The 16,448-nt window shown below is 41.7% G+C and overlaps 1 protein-coding gene across 1 annotated transcript in view; it reads right to left on the bottom strand.

The window, feature by feature from the left end:
- The window catches only part of LOC138802839 (ras-like protein family member 11A-like), a 41,865-nt gene that overhangs the window by 1,552 nt on the left and 23,865 nt on the right, over positions 1 to 16,448 (bottom strand). The window lies entirely within an intron of this gene.

Below are 16,448 nucleotides of genomic sequence, written 5' to 3'. Positions count from 1 at the left end.
AGAGAGGATAATTCCGGCCGGTACTGCAGTACCGGCCGGATGATCTTCACTGCCGCTGAATTCAGATGCGGGCGCATCTGTGCGCGCACGCATCCGAATTCCCCGCTGCACACAATGGAGTGTGCAGCCGGAGGCGCGCGCTCCATTGTGTGCACTGACAGGTTTTCCGCACATGTCAGTTTCTTGCGGCGTGCTAGGGATCCCTGCCGGAATGTATACTATGTGTATATACTCCGTCTGGGATTCCTTTGAAGGCAGCACTACGTAAGTTCTGTAGTAATCACGGCTGTTGTTACAACGGCCGTGATTATTACGAAACTTACGTAGTGTGAACATAGCCTTAGATTGAGAAATCAGATAGTGACCCCACTGGGAACAGAAATTGATGCAAATTGAATTGGTGTTTCTTTTTTAGAATCTTTCACTACTCCTAATATGTACACAGTATATGACAGCATACTTATATTACATATATGTTGCTCTTTGTGTATCTCACCAGTAAAGAAAACATTTATAAAAACAGAAAAAAAAGTTCCCCTGAAATTACAACTGCAAACCCAGTATTACAACTCACTGTATTACATACATATAGATCTTTGTATATTTCACATAAATAAAGAAAGGATTTATGAGAACAAACTTCCCCAGTTGATAGCTATGCTTACTAAGGACGTCCATATGCGTCCATATGAAACATGTTGAAGGGGTTATTTTCATTATTTTAAATAGCAACTCCCCTTTGTCCTCTTGTCCGATAGTCTGCTGGCCATCATCCCGTGTAATAGGAGCGACAGCAGCAGCCGCTAACATCTATGGGCCACCCAGACGATCTAAGGATCTTCCGGACAGCCCCTCCCGCTGCTACCCACTCAATGTCTGTGTAATAGCAAAGACAGCAAGCAGAGAACAAGGAGCAGGTCAGCACTAGCTTGCTCCTTAATATTGGGCAGTGTAATAGGACCCTAAAACCAGTGACTTGAACTGGGGAACCTACTGGGTTGTACACCACTGACATGGGCACAGGAACATCAAATTTTTAACCTTAGTGTTTTGTCTAATATAAATAACATTTTAAACAAAATATATTAAAGTGAAGTTTTAATCTCTAAGGAGGCTTTATTCCCCAGGCCTTGTGCCTGTGGGACTGGTAAAAGTGTTCTTATAAAACTACAACCACAAACCCAGTATGATAAAGAAAATGAACAAAATTGTAATTGAAATTGCTATTTGCGGGTGCTGAATACTAATGATTGCAATCTGGTCTAATAATGGTCATACAGGTAAAAATTGTGCTCAATTAAAAAAATTGACAGAGCAAAGACCTACTAAATCCTTGCTCTGTCACTAGGCCTCAGGCAGCTTCATGAGACTGGGAATGTCTCTCCCTTTAGAACACTCCTTAAAGCTTAGAAATGGGGAAACTACCTACTGGGGTCCTGTATTTTAGGGTTCTACCTACTGGGACACCTACATAATGAGGGTCCTACATACTGGGCAAAACTACCTATTGGGAGATCTACATAATAGGGTCCTACATACTGGGGGTAACCACATACTAAAAGGACTATATGCTGGGGGTCGTACATATTTATTCTCTTACATATGGGGGTCCTACCTACTGGGAGAAACTACAAATATTTTGTGTGTAGACGGCACTGTGCAGCAAAAGCTCAGGTGGGTGCACAGCCTCGAAGAAGTCAGACCCCCGACTCCACTGGATAAACAATAGGATGAAGATAAGGCGGCACTCCCAAATATAGTAAATTTATGTGTATTTATTTATGATGATCTATCTAAGGATCTACCTACTCTTCCTTAACCCACTTACCCCTCCCCCAATCCACTTACCTATCCACTTCACTGTGCAGAACATCAAGGAGGCATCATTACCAAAGAGGACTATAGATGAGGGAAAGGCGAGGCAGGGGCGGATTAACTTTACCATAGGCCCCAGGCTGTTCACCAAGCCTGGGCCCCCCCACCCCACTGTAACTATGGCAGCACTAGCCTGGCGTTCATAGTACAAAATAGATAATGTCATGATGTCCTGATTTGTGCAAAATTGCCATAAAAAAAAAAATGATTTTTTGCAAATCATGGCGGAAGTGTAGCCAGGAGACAGTACACCACTGAAAGTATAAGTCTTTTTGGGTGGTCATGGGCCCCCCAGGAGCTCAGGGCCCCGGGCTTCCGCCCGGAACGCCCCTATTATAATCCACTACTGGGCGAGGGGGGTGCTGGAAAAGTGCATAGCATAAGGTCTTTGTCTGGAAGGTTCTGCAGAGACAAGCTGTGGCTGGAAGAAACAGTCATAGCAGTCTAAGCCAGGTGAACATGAAATAGGAAACTGAATGACTCAGATCAGGAAAAATGCCACTTGTGAGTCACTAACCGAAACTGCACTGTAATCATTACATGGCCTCAAAATAAAGTCACTAAAGTCATGGTAGTAAATTAAGTCATGGTGTGGTGGTATTATTTCTGCATTATCTAGTTGTATTATTGGTGATAGTATCATAGGTGATTGTTTATAGAGAGTTTTGCTCAGTAGCAATATAAATGTTGTCAGCATTACTTTGAGTGAGCCCTGGCTACAGCTAATGGCTGCCATCAGGGGTCACACAGAGGCTGCAGGACACTCTGCTCCCTGTGTATGATGCTCTCTCAGGAGGCAGGAGCCCCCTCCCTCCCTCCAGCTCCTCCTCATGCACGATCGGACCCCCGTCCTCTGCTGCCCCTCCTGCTGTAACTGGTGTAATGTTACAGCAGTCGGGACAATGGGGGAGAGGGCTGCTGTGTGAGGATCCCAGCCTGCTGCCGTCAAAGACGGAAGGGGTTGTACCACTACTCCCAGCATGCTGCAGGAGGTAGTACGCATATCAACTGTGCATGTAGTATGTGTGTATGAATATAATGTGTATAATGGATGAATGTAATGTGTGTTACGTGTCATGTGTATAGTGTGTGGGCTGGATGACTTGGATTTTTTCATGAATGTGTTATTATCTATCTATCTATCTATCTATCTATCTATCTATCTACTTCGGAAATACTCTGCAGCACACAGGCGTAGGTGAAAAAATTGTGTGAGAATTTATTCCATAAAAAAGTAAGTCACAGCAACCAAGGTAACACAGCACGACGTTTCGGCGTACCTTACGCCATTTTCAAGTGCAACAAAATTACAAACAATCACGTGTTATATACAGGTGTGTTGATCAATACATAGATATGATAGGTGCTCAGACTTGTCAGTCAAGGAGCATTCCACCTCCCCTCCCCGTAGTCTGATTCGTGCTCACAAGTGTCCATCAACTGTCAGAGCCCGTGCGGCATTGCAATGGTGTAGGAAAATGAGTGAGTTATCCATTTCATAAGGATGATAGTGTCCATTAATAGTGAAAGAAGAGACTAAACTTGAATGCGGCGTAAATATAACAATAATAGTAATAATGATCACATGGAGGCTTCACCCACTGACAAATGCTCTGTTCAAGCCATAAGCACATAAACGAGCTGTGCGAACTCACGAACTAGGCGTATCTGGGTTTCTTTCGGGAGACCGCCCCCTCCTGGAGTCACTGAAGATCCTCCTCCGGACGGAGGAGAGATCTCCAGCTGGGATACCGCCCACCCGCAGAGTGGAACACATCTGCCGATAGCCGGATCCTCCTCCTGAAGCGTGGCTGCCGTCCCAGTGAAAACCGTATCTTGATCGCCATATGTGAATGACCATCTGGTCCCGAAAAAATTTGAGTAATTTATCCGCGCGCGCGGATAGGCGGTATCCTATCTATCTATCTCATATCTATCTATCTCCTATCTATCTATCTCATATCTATCTATCTATCTATCTATCTATCTATCTATCTATCTATCTATCTCAATCAAGCCCTACTGAGGGTCTCAACTGCTTTCTCCCTTAAGCCAAATGTGTCTCGGCTATGCCAGAGTAAGCGCTGCCAGATCTCTGGCAGCAAGAAGTAGGCAGAAGAAGCCATGTTCAATGTTCCATTCAGAAGTTTAGGTTCAATGTTCCATTCATGTTCAGAAAGTTAAATGTCAGGAACTGTCAATACAGACATTTGCATATGAATAATAATAATTACATTTCTCTAGTCAGCAACTATATGTGGTTTTAACAGATGAAAAAATAAAAAATTTGATGACATTGGAATGTTTTTGTAAGAGCTTTTCTTGTGGAAACCCTGATGCGGCCCAGCCTCACCCAGACTCTACCTCCAGCGGCCCCCGGGTAAATTGAGTTTGAGACCCCTGCTCTACACTGTCTGTCTTTCTTTCGCCTCGCTCTACAACCAATGATGTGGTGCCAGTTTTGTCCAGCTCTACATCCTAGCAAATATGGCACATGCTTTAATGTTTACTACAGCACATTGATATAATAACGAACAAATACTGGTTCTGTGCTATATATAAGAGACTGTTCACATCACATTTTGATTGTAAGCCACCAGATTACATTGGTATACAGTCAAAAAGGTAGTTCAATGTATACCATGGTGTGCCCACAGTGTAACTACAGGTTTTTGTAGACCATATGTAGGCTACCTGTAAATACTTCAGTCTGTTTTTTATGTTGACAGAATGCAAAAGCCTGATCTACTATGCTTTTTGTGTCCCACAGATAAAACATTAAAAAAAAAACTGGTCACCCAATTGGGTATTCAAGGTGTGTAATTATGGCTCATTCGCAGTATTCAACAATATACAATTTCCTTAACACAATCCCAATAAAGTTTTATTTGTAGGTCCTCAGACAAAGGGGCATATGTATTAATGTGTTTGCACACGGTATACACCACGTTTGCCATCTCTCAGTTTTTGCGCCACGGGGAGTGGTTTCAGATTAGCTACCTTTTTAGACTGATTTTAACAAAAGACTGTGCAGGAGTACTTCGCTGCTACCCTAGTTTTTAAGCTAAATTTTTAGGAAAAAAATTGCACAAGAATAATAGTAACTTTTGTGCAAGGAAAGCAAGAATATGCACAGTGTGTAATAACTGACATCTGTCCTAATGCAGTTCAAAAGGGTAAACCATGGTACACTTAAGGTTACCATACACCTTATACTTTTGTCGTCTGTTCGTGCAATGTGTATGACCACCGACTGATAATGTAGGTTTAGAAAGGGGTTGAGCGGGATGGAAAATCACTGCCTGACCCCTTTGTTCTGGCAGAGATAAGATGCAGCCAGAGTTCTATGGCTGTGGCTTAACCCTCCCCGTAGAGAACACAGCATTGCTCGTTTGAACCAAACGTTCCTGTGTACGGGGAGAACGGGAGAGATAACTGACAGTTTAATGATCTTTCGGACGTCAGTTGTTGAAGGTGTATGGGGATATTTAATCTGCCCCTGTTCACATGCATCAGATTTCTTGCACACATTTTAGTTTCATTTATCTGGTGTTATTTTGGTTGAAAACACACAAAAATATGCTACATGTAATAGAAAAGAACTGAGGTTTTTTTTTTATGTCATTACCCAATGTTGACATGTTTATACATGTTTTTGCTGGACATTTGTCCTGCATACAGTATGTTCCGATCCTTCAGCTGACTTGTACCACACATTGTACAAACATATTGTACCAAAGCAGTAAACAGCACAGCTGTGTGGTCAGCACGCATCCTTCTGTTCAGCTTTTCAGCCTCCTGCTTACATTGTGTATAACCAGCATACATGAGATTTTGAATAATACATTGATGGGTGAGTTTTCTCTATGTCTCAAGTCGCAGGAGAGAGCCTTGGGAAGTTTTAGAACTCTATGTTTAGATTGAAGATTAAATGTTAAACCTCAAATCCAGCAGAAAAAGCCCTGAAGTTATGTTCAAAATGATATAAATTAAATAGTGATACATGAGCTTGGGTCTTATGACTCATATTGTTTGCAGCCAAGTCAAGTCTTGCATATTGGCCATGTGTTGTGAATTACAACGGCTATGTCATTTACTGCAGAGTCATCAATTAGGATTTCCTGTAGTATTTATACACAGTTATACATTCACATCATCTTTCCAACATTAGGATAGCTTCACACATACCGGATTTGCAGCGGATTTCAGGCTATGTTCACACTGCGTATGTTTCCGTCCGTAGTGCGAACCGCGAATATACGCTCGTTGTTTTGAGGTTGATGCATACTCTTGAAAGTATACGATATACGCCCGCACAGTGCACACTACAAATAAGCCTACGGCCGGATCGTATACGGCGCAGTGAAAAATGAACAAGACCATTGTTTGCGGCCGGAACTGTTCCAACTTACGGCCGTGGATTTCAATGCGGCCCAGTACGGAATACTTTTTTCTGCCAAATCGAACTTGATTTTTATATTAAAAAGGTTCTGTGTGGTTTACGGGGCTGGGCGAAGATTTTCAAGTAAATGACCTGCTTCAGATCGCTTCGAAACAAGCTAGGAAGCATAACTGTACTATGGGCATATGTTCGCGGTTCGCCCGCATGTTCGCAATCTGGCCGCAAGTCTATTTTTCCCACGGCCGTAGTTTCAGCCGCACATGTCCGGCCGTGAACGAACTACAGCCGGACATATACGTAGCGTGAACATAGCCTCATGCTGCGAGTTTACAGAAATTCCCTGCAAATCCTGGTAGTGTGATCTTCAATGGGGTTATAAACCCGCAGAAGAATTTTCATTCCGCTGTGAGTATGTAACGCCGGCCCCTTTAACCCCCCCCCACACTCACACACACACAGCCTATATTACCTGCTCACACCGCGGCTGCATCTTAGGCTCCCATTGGTCCTGCTTAGCCAATCAGTGACTGCGGCCGGGCCGTTCACTGATTGGCTGAGCAAGACTGACGGGAGCCTCAGATGCAGCCGAAACGCTGAGCAGGTAACACATGCTGCGGGAGGCAGGGAGTTAAAGGAGCTGGCGTTACATACTCGCAGCAGAATAAAAATTCTGCTTCGGGTATGTAACCCCATTGAAGATCATTGTACCAGGATTTACAGCAGATTTTGCTGCAAACTCGCAGCATGAAATACGTTTGAAGCTACCCTTAACCTGTATTTTGTATAACTGCTAATCTAACATTTATATTGGATAAATGTAAGGGGAATGAACTGTAACAAGCTACTCACTTGCCTCCTTACAAAATTGATGTTGTTTGGACTGGGTACATCAAAAAAATTGTCTTCTCATTAGTGTGTACAGTGGAGCACATGAGAAGTGAGGCCTACTGTGATTGAGAGAGTAGGTCTAGAGCCGGTCAGCTGCACAAGAGGGGGGCTGTGTGCTATAGAAGAAGCAGAGAAGTGATTTTCATTTATCCCTGAGCTATTGGATGGAGCATTAATGATGTTATAGCATATACATACAGAAGAGGGGATCCTAATCCTCTATCTTTATAGTACCTTCTAAGAAGCAGCAGCAGCATGAAGGTAATTAGAGAGCTGTACTGAGCAGTGCAAGCTGTAAATCAAGCACTGGGGTGAGCAGTAAAACCCTCAGTTAGCTCATGTACTCTCTGAAGTCCATGGCCTTCTGGTTTTATCCAGCTACCACCTCATGTTCTTCATATTCCAAATAATGAATGTAAATTGCAAACTTGCTTTCTTTCACATGTACTGTTTAGGCTTTAAAACTTATAACGACAGTGACATTTTAAGGCATACCTGCCAGGTACATAAACTTTTGAGATATCACAGAGACATAACCAAATAAAAAAAGTCCAACAGCACCAAGAATCAAAGTTCAGGACTATCCAACCTTTACAGTATGGACGCATGAAGGAAAGTCAACAATCTTAGGTGTGGGGGTCTGTACTTACAAAGGAGAATCCAGAAGCATCCGTTTAATGAAGAAGCTTCAAGATTTTATTTATCAGGTACAGATAATGCGTTTTTCTGTACCTGGTGTAAAAAAAAGCTTGAAGCTACTTTCTATGTCACAGGGACATGTCAAAAGTTTTGATTGGTCAGGGTCTCAGTGCTGAAAACCCCACGATCAGCAGAGAACAGGAGAAGCAGGTGGTAGCAACACCACATTCTTATGGTGCATTTACACGTAATGATAATTGGCCCGATCGTACGATTAACGATGTCGGAGTAACGATTTTTTTTTCATAACGAGCAGCGTTTAGACGGTACGATATATCGTACGGAAAATACGTTGTGCGATCGTTTTGTGAACGCTTAAGCCTATCTCACACATCGGTTAAATCGGCGAACAACTGTTCACATGGAACGATTTGCGAATTTTTTGCGAACGACGAACGACGATTTGATAACATGTTGAAAGATCAAAATGCGCAATGTATCGTTCGTCGTATGATCGTTCGCTGCATTTACACGTACGGTTATCGTTCGAATTCGATCGTTATCGCGCAAATTCGTACGATAATCGTTACGTGTAAACGCACCATAACACTTACTCGGCAGCAGTTTGGGTGTAGTTTTAGAATTAAGCTCCATTCACTTCAATGGAACTGATGTGAAAAACCTCACCCAAACTGAACACAAAAGTCGTGCTGTTTCTGGGAGACAGCAGTCATGCTTTTCTTATTCTGGATAACCCCTTTAACTGTCAAGAGCACTGAGTAAAAAGATTTTCTCTGGAATTTAAGAATGTTGTAAAACAAGTGAGAGAACGACAATTTTTACTAAGTTCATTTTTGCAATGAAATTTAAACTTATAAATCTGATTTTGTTTACTGAAGGGGTTAAAATTAATAATTTAAACAGTCCAAGTATTTTTAGCTTTCTATTGAAAGATAAAACCATGTAGAGTACAATTTGTACAACCTGTAACAACAGATACTGTAGACATGACAGAGGTATGTATATATCAGAAGTGCACTGAACAGATGACACCCCTTTAGCTATACAGAGTGTTACAGCAGGAGACAATAAATAAAGAGCACCTTAAAGGGATTGTGTCACCTCCAAAATCCCCTAAACTACATTAATATGAAAACAGTTCAAAAGATGCTGATTCTGTACTTTTTATATTTCTGATCACTTGCATTCCCCTGCTATAAGCTTCACAAATGCAGGAGTCTAAGTAGTCCTCTCCATTATACCACTGATACGTACAAGTATGACATGGGTGCCCAGGCAGGCTCTATGAGACGAGCACCAATAATACTGATCAACACTATGCAATGTTATAGCATTAACCATTATATGTAATCTAATGACTGCATTTAATAATCTCCCAGGGGGATGCGTATAAACAAATAAGTTTTAAAATGCTAAAGCCCCTTCCCCCAATAAACAAAAAAATCTGTCCAATATACAAATAAAACATGTAAAAATAATTGACCATATTTGTTTAATAAACATATTATTAGAGATGAGCGAACCTGCCGAGGTTCGGGTTCGTATGAACCTGAACTCTCGGCTTCTAATTCCCGCTGTCTGCCCGCTCCGTGAAGAGGGTGGATACAACCGGAGGACCGCCTGGAAAATTGGGATACAGCCATAGCCATAGGCTGTATCCCAGTTTTCCAGGCGGTCCTCCGGCTGTATCCACCCTTTCCACGGAGGCTGCAGACAGCGGGAATCAGAAGCCGAGAGTTCAGGTTCAACCGAAGGACCGCCTGGAAAACTGGGATACAGCCATAGCCATAGGCTGTATCCCAGTTTTCCAGGCGGTCCTCCGGCTGTATCCACCCGCTCCACGGAGGCTGCAGACAGCAGGAATCAGAAGCCGAGAGTTCAGGTTCATACGAACCCGAACCTCGGCAGGTTCGCTCATCTCTACATATTATATATCGCATGCATTGTTACTGAAATATAACAATATTGGTTCCACATGGTGAGCAAAGTAAACAAAAAGAGGGAAAAGAATGGCAGGATTTTTTTTTGTTACATTATATATAAAAAAAATAATGAAAGGTGATTAAAGCATCTGATCTACATAAATATGATACTAATAAAAACTAGAGATCATAGCGCAAAAAATGACACCCCATACAGCTCTATAGGTAACAGAATAAAATTATATATATAAGATTCTCAATAGCGCCATTTTAATACAGTGGTGCCTTGGATTATGAGCATAATTTGTTCTTGGACTGTGCTTGTAATGCAAATCACTCTTAAAGCAAAGCAAATTTTCCCATAAGAAATGACTGAAATGCAGACAATTGGTTCTACACCCCAAAAATAATGTTTTTTTTTAATCTGAATGACATATAAAATAGATGAAACAAACAAAGAGAAGCAGCTGAATATGTCTTATTATAAGTTACTGTGCAGTATAGCAATCAGCATGTGTAGTATAATGTATAGTAAGTGCATAAGAATGAAAAAAACAGCAGCAGTTTGTAGTTACAGGGTGGAGCTGCAATTCTCCATAATGCAGTATCGTAGTACAACAGGTTCGAATAGAGAAGTAGGGCTGCTGTGAGAGCTCTGTGTGGTCAGATGACAGCACTGGGGAAGGGGGGGGGGGTGTTCAGCATGGACCAATCAGGAAGTGAGAATCACAGAGCTGTGCAGGAGGACAGTGACAGAAACTTTTCTATACAGCAGTGTGAGTGGCTGAGTGTAAGTGCAGGCACATTATAGCAGCAGTGTGAATGGTTGAATGTAAGTGAAGGCACATTATAGCAGGAATGGAGAGGATGGGAAACACAAGGACTGACAGAGACTGCAGGGAGCAGGAAGGAATGAGCAGGGCATATGTGGGCGCATAATGCAGCACTCTGTCCGGGGAGAGAGGGGTAACAGCTATGAAAAGATTACACAGTCCTGGCCCCTGATGCAAGTCCCAGCCTGAAGTGGATCTGGAAGGTGAGGGAGACTTCCTGGGTCAGAGTACAGTGCTGTAGAGCTGTAGACCACGCTATGCCGCTCCCCCACAGTACAGGGAGCTCTTAAACCAAAGCAAAGCTCTTAAACCAAGTTACAAAATTTTACAAAAACTTGGAGCTTTTCTTGTAAAACGCTCTTAATCCAAGTTACTCTTAAACCAAGGTATCCCCGTAATAATAGCTATTTGCAAAAAAAGTTTTACTGTAAAAAAAAATAGTAAAACATTAGAAAAGCTGTAAAAAAATACATATTGTTGTATTCTGATCGACATATAGAATAAAGATATCATGTCAATTTTATGGTAAAGTAACCCTCCAAAAGTTACAAAATTGCCTTTTTTTCTATTTCACCCCAAAAATAATATTTTTGGCATTCCTTCATACATTTTATGGTAGACTAAAAGACGCCATTATAAAGTACACTTGTTCCTGAAAAAACAAGCCCTCACATGGCCATGTAGATGGAGAAAGCTATAGCTCTTAGAAGGCAAGGAGGGAAAAAAAGAAAATGCAAAAATGAAAATTGTCGCCTGGTCATTTAGGCCATTTTGGGCCTGGTCATTAAAGGGTTAATGGAAAATGAAATAATTTACTAAAATAGATATTTCAGGAGGGGTGGCAAATCCTATAACACATTGAATTGCTGTGGTTAATGTGGTACTAGAAGATAAAGGGGTGAAATAAGGAGTGAGTCACAACATTTCACCTTCAGCCTTTATTTTCATAGATCTATTTGCAGGAAATGATGTTAGTTACACAGTGCAAACAGGTCTGAAATATTCCTTTTTATTTCAGGTTGGTGCATGCTTCATATATCTGGATGACCTAAGAATGAAACCTTGGTCATAGCCCTTTGTAATATTTCTCTCTCAAGGGCATCAGTAAGCATCACAAATAATTGATGCTGTATGATATGTATAATATACACAAGGCCATTCCATCCTGGAGCTTTCCGATTGCAGGTTACATTAGTGCAGCTTTTAACTCATCCTTTGTAGCAGGTTCATCCAGTGTTCAGCAGTAATGTAGTGTCCCCCAAGGATCCCTGCCAGACCTTCGGGTTGGTGTCATATGTTGTACATCACATTCAAGACCTGCTGTTTTTATGTGTAAAATGTTTTATACTGTTTTGAATGGTTTTCACAATGTTTTATACTGATATACCAGGCAAGGTTGAGAGCACTGTAAGGGTTATTCTACGTGTATATACACATGGCTGGGAACCTTGCTGAATAGAGGGAGTAACTCTATGGATATATATATATATATATATATATATATATATATATATAAATATATATACTTTGTACATCATTGTCTGTCTGTTAAGGCTCAATGTTTCTTTAATGGTACTGAAGATAGTAACTACTGTCTCCACATCTCCACATCACAACTGAGAAAGCAAGAGATACAAAAGTACATGTATTTATGTATGTACTAAAAAATACACCCGGTGCTGCCCGGGTATAAAGTGTCAGTGTGTTAATTAGATTTATTCTAAGGTGCCCAGGAGGCCAATCTATGTCCTTGTTTTTTTTGTTTTAGGGAAAATCGCCAGTAGCCCTATATGCCCCTATATACCAGACAATTATGCACTGTTTATGTAAATTGTAGCTAAGGGTGCCTTCACACATACCGTATCGCTGCGTATTTAACGCTGCGTATTTATCGCTGCGCGTTTGGTGCGACTTTTACATGCGAGTTTTGATTTTCACATGAAAATCATGTGAAAATCAAAACTCGCATGTAAAAATCGCACCAAACGCGCAGCGATAAAAACGCAGCGTTAAATACGCAGCGATACGGTACGTGTGAAGCTACCCTTATGCACATTAGAAACAAACTAAAAACTTCAAACATCCATCCTGTATACCTGTAGTGTATAGTTGGTGGGGTGGGGGGCTGTATATCTGTAGTGTATAGTTGAGGGGGTCCTGTATACCTGTAGTGTGTAATTGGGGGGGTTGTATACCTGTAGTGTATAGTTGAGGGAGGTCCTGTTTACCAGTAGTGTATAATTGGGGGGGGGGGGCTGTGTACCTGTACTGTATAGTTTGGGAAGTACTCTATACCTGCAGTGTATAGCTGGTAGAGGTCCTGTATACCTGTACTGTATAGTTGGGGGTCCTGCATACCTGTAATATATAGTTGGTGAAGGTGCTGTATACCTGTAATGTATAGTTGGTGGAGGTTTTCTATACCTGTAGTTTATAGTTTGAGGGTCCTGGATACCTGTAGTGTATAGTTGGTGGAGGTCTTGTATACCTGTAGTATATAGTTAAGGGGTCCTGTATACCTATAGTGTATAGTTTGGGGGGTCCTGTGTACCTGTAGTTTATGGTTGGTAGAGGTCTGGTATACCTGTAGTGTAAAGTTTGGGGGTGCTGTATACCTGTAGTGTATAGTTTTGGGGTCCTGTATACCTGTAATATATAGTTGATGGAGGTCCTGTATACCTGTAGTGTATAGTTTGGGATCCTTTAAACCTGTGGTATAGAGTTGGTGGGGTTCCTGTATATCTGTAGTATAGAGTTGGTAGAGATCTTATATACCTGAAGTATATAGTTTGGGGGTCCTGTATACCTGTTGTGTATAGTTTAAGGGTCCCGTATACCTGTAGTATATAGTTGGCGGAGTTCCTGTATACCTGTAGTGTATAGTTTTGGGGTCCTTTATACCGGTAGTGTATAGTTTGGGGTCCTGTATACCTGTAGTATAAAGTTGGTGGGGATGCTGTATACTTGTAGTGTATAGTTTTGGGTTCCTGTATACCTGTAGTGTATAGTTTGGGGTCCTGTATACCTGTAGTATATAGTTGATGGAGGTCCTGTATACCTGTAGTGTATAGTTTGGGGTCCTGTATACCTGTAGTATATAGTTTATGGAGGTCCTTTGTACCTGTAGTGTATAGTTTGGGGTCCTGTATACCTGTAGTATAAAGTTGGTGGGGATGCTGTATACTTGTAGTGTATAGTTTTGGGTTCCTGTATACCTGTAGTGTATAGTTTGGGGTCCTGTATACCTGTAGTATATAGTTGATGGAGGTCCTGTATACCTGTAGTGTATACTTTTGGGGTCCTGTATACCTGTAGTGTATAGTTGGTGGAAGTCCTGTATAACTGTAGTGTATAGTTTTGGTGTCCTGTATTCCTGTAGTGTTCTGTAGCATATAGTTCGGGGATCCTGTATACCTGTACTGTATAGTTTGAGGGTCCTGTATACCTGTAGTATAGAGTTGGTGGAGGTGCTGTATACCTGTAGTGTATAGTTTGGGGTCCTGTATACCTGTCGTATATAGTTGGTGAAGTTCCTGTATACCTGTAGTGTATAGTTTTGTGTCCTGTATACCTGTAGTATAGACTTGGTGGGGGTGCTGTATACCTGTAGTATATAGTTGGTGGAGGTCCTGTATACCTGTAGTGTATAATTTGGGGTCCTGTATACCTGTCGTATATAGTTGGTGGAGGTCCCATGCACCTGTAGTGTATAGTTTTGGGGTCCTGTATACCTGTAGTGTCCTGTATACCTGCAGGATCGTATTTACCATTAGGCACTCGTGGTCTGCCTAGGCAGCACCTTGCATGGGGGCAGCACCGGGGAGCAGAGGGAAGGAAACAACTTTTAAATTTTTTTTATTTTTCTACCTTCCAACTTCCACCTTCTGTTCAGACTTGCCAGAAAATCTAGTCTTTTCGAAGGGGGCGTATAAGGGGGGTAGTATTGGTCAGGTCTGGTGTGGCAGTGTTATCCAGTCACGGTATGGTAGTATTGGTCAGGTCTGGTGTGGGTGTGTTATCCAGTCACAGTATGGCGGTATTGGTCAGGTCTGGTATGGCGGTGTTATCCAGTCACAGTATGGCGGTATTGGTCAAGTCTGGTATGGCGGTGTTATCCAGTCACAGTATGGCGGTATTGGTCATGTCTGGTATGGCAGTGTTATCAAGTCAGAGTGTGGCGTTATTGGTCAGGTCTGGTATGGCAGTGTTATCCAGTCACAGTGTGGTGGTATTGGTCAGGTCTGATGTGGTGGTGTTGAATGTGACGTCTGGAGCTATTATCTACCAATCTATCATGATGCTTATTGGTGAGTAAGGATAGGGCGTCCTCAGGTTTAGTGCTTAGGGCAGCAGCAGCTGGTAATACTGCCCTGTATACATGTACTGTATAGATGGAGTAGGGGTCCTGTATATACATGTACTGTATAGATGGAGTGGGGGGGTCTACCAGTTATTACTGTGGATGTTGTGAGGCAGCTGCCCTAGCAACCATTGCTCCCTGTGAAAATGAAAGCAGTAATCCTATTGGTTGCTAAGGATCCCGATTGCAGTTTACTGCTGGGCAGCTAATTATGTCACCTGTGTGTGCAGTGTGGAGATTTTCCCATTCATCTCTATGGGGCAGTCTTCTGCATCCCCCTCCTCTCCTGTACATCTGGCAAGGACGGGACCTTCGCTATAACCTTCTCGGGCACCCAATGTATCTGTGTGCCAAATTTGGGGTCAAACGGTTCAGGCGTTTGGAAGTCTATAGAGGACAGACAGACAGACAGACAGACTTTCATTTTTATGATATAGATGTATGGATATCTATGTGAAAATAGATGTTCTGTAAAATAGTTGTTCTGGCCCTATTTTTGGTGCTACGTAATAAAGGTGTTCAGAACATATGAAATGTGTGCATGTGGGACCTCAATTCATTTGCATGTCATTTGCAAGTCGTTTTCATCAACGTACAATGTTTCTACATTTGATGTGCTAATATGGAAAATCCATTTATTCTAACTACTTGAAATGAAACAAATTTTTTCCAATGTGGGAATTTCAGCTTTTTCTAGTGCTTTGAAAATAAATGCCCATGAGATCACGCAATGTAACTTACCAGCAATTAGACAGAATGTAGCTAAAATACCTAATGTTCCTTCCACAGAAAGCAAACATTTGGAGACATTCAGCAAACATACATATATACAGTATATATCCTATTTACCACTGGAGGTCTAGTACCTAGGCTGGCGCCTTGCAAGAGGCTGCACTGGTTGATATCAATTACTAAAAACTTAGTTTTTTGCATTCCAACCTAGCTAATCCGTTATCTTTCTGGGGAAGGGGAAGATGGAAGTGCACTGGTCCATGGCAGAAGAGAGAGGGAAAAAGAAGCAGAGATATCCCTAATGCTGTTCCTTTTCACCACTTATTGGTAGACAGCCCAATCAGAGCGCAGGGGTCTTGAAAAAAAGTCTTAAAACTATATTCTTTTAGTACTACCAGAAGCCAAATGTCAAAAAATAGTGCTATTTGGCTACTAAGAGTATGGACTTTTAGCTATAATGTTGCTTTTAAACAGGACAATGAATCTAAAGTAAGGTGGTGTCCCAGCTGGATATGTATCGAAGATAAATATTGTCTCCACTTACTATGTAAAACAAAACAAAAGTAGGTAGAAGTAGAGTAAGTAGTAGACTCAACACTGAAAAAATACAGTGTAAAAAAGATATTTATTTGGTGAATAATAGTGTTTCATATATACAGTGGAAACCAATATACCAGTATACAGATTATTTGGCAATCCTATGTGTGATACGTCGTGAGGATGGGTGTACGTGTAGGTAAACTATTACACCCTGCCTCACATCTAAGGAGCCGCTT

Source organism: Dendropsophus ebraccatus, chromosome 10 (genome assembly GCF_027789765.1).
Source record: "Dendropsophus ebraccatus isolate aDenEbr1 chromosome 10, aDenEbr1.pat, whole genome shotgun sequence".
NCBI lineage: Eukaryota > Metazoa > Chordata > Amphibia > Anura > Hylidae > Dendropsophus > Dendropsophus ebraccatus.
This window is presented reverse-complemented; position numbering and strand designations above follow the sequence as displayed.